Source organism: Melanostigma gelatinosum, assembly GCF_949748355.1.
Source record: "Melanostigma gelatinosum genome assembly, chromosome: 13".
NCBI classification, from domain to species: domain Eukaryota; kingdom Metazoa; phylum Chordata; class Actinopteri; order Perciformes; family Zoarcidae; genus Melanostigma; species Melanostigma gelatinosum.
In genome coordinates, this window is record NC_136646.1 from 3,196,249 (window position 1) to 3,197,914 (window position 1,666).

A 1,666-nucleotide genomic window follows, 5' to 3' on the forward strand; every position below is an offset into this window, starting at 1 on the left:
TAGAAACCCATTCAAAAAAAAGTTGCTAAAAGCTTAATAATTCAAAAAGTTTAAAGGTTAGAAATAGAAAAAGTCATAGCAGAGATGAGCTGAAGGAGCTGAACATTTTGATCGTTGAACGGTTTCTGTAGCTTAAAAAATGAAGAAGAAGAAGCTTTGCGACGAAACGGGGGACGGAAGAAATAGTGGAATAAAGAAACAGGATAACAATAGTTGGAATGCTTAACAGCATTCCAACAATTAATCGATCAGTCAGCTGACAGAAAGTTAAACTGCATATATTCTAAAAATCATCATTGTTTTTCAGTCAAACATGCCAAAGATTCTATGTATTCAAATGTGATGCGTTGCTGCTTTTCTTATATGATTGTAACGGAATATCTTTGGGTTTTGGACTGTTGGTTGGATACAACGAGGAATTAGAAAATGCATTTTCCCCTATTTACTGGTATTTTCTTTCTTTCTTTTAGACCAGCAATTAATCAATTAAGAACATCTATAAAACAAACTACAGATGAAGTAGTTCATTTTGATAAATGTGAAGTGTGAACATGCTGATTTGTTCCCTGTGCCCTTTCAGGACTAATCTTGAGGGTCTTGGCTGCTGATTTTAGCATAAATATGAATAAGGCATCAATGTTTTAGAAGGTTAGGTCTGCTCGGAAGCTCGACAAATACTCTCATAAAACACTGCTGGCCGTCTCTCAGAATGGAGGCCCTTTTAAATGAGTGGCTGTGGCAGGAGGAGTACTGGCTTCCCCCTGGCATCAGCTGGCAGGACATTGAGATGAAGAAAGATCTCATCTACACCTTGCCACTGGCCTTCACCTTTATAGCCCTCAGATACTTCTTTGAGAGGTGAGACACACCTGCCTCCATCCACAACTGGACCATGAAATCACAGTCGCAAGATCTACCTTTTCATTGTTGTCAGTGACTTGGAAGTCAGTGTGTACTTGACTTGCTGGAGCAGCAAGTTTTCAATATTTATAGTGGACATTTGGGGTGATCTTAAATTTTATTTTTCTTTGAGCCTGTCCCCAAGCAAATGTTTAAACACATTGTGTGTGTCGTATTTCCTCTTGGCAGTGGTCATGGTAGCTGGTTTTCTGCCTGCTATAAACTGCCTGTCTCAGCATAATGTGCTCCTGTACCCTTCATTAGTGCTCCCAGCAGGTGGAGGGAACAGACCAGACATGCAGTGAAACACAAGCATCATGAGTGGACAGTTTTAGCTGCTGACTGTGCGAAAGCCCTCCCTCCTCCCAGAGGGACTGGGCTCTGCCTTTTTAAAATGTAGGGCTGCCCCCTCTTAGTCCATCTGGCCAATAATCTGTCATCGACAAAAAATTATCTGCATCTATTTTACAAGCAAAATTGGCAGAAAATGTATACTTCCAGGTTCTTGAATGTAAGAATTTGCTGCTATTTATATCATTACATTAATCATTATCAAGGTCAGTTTAATGTATTGCTGTGCTGTATGATGTGAAGGGACTTGAGAAGTTAACAGGGTTGCTGTAAAAGGCAACTTGCCTGTACACTTAACTAGTTTTACTGGTAACAGGAGAAGGGTTGAGCATGACAGAGACATGTGATGGGTGAACAAGAGGCTTGTGTTTGCATGCTTTCCCTTATCAGCTAGTTGTCAAAGCCTCAGGAAGCT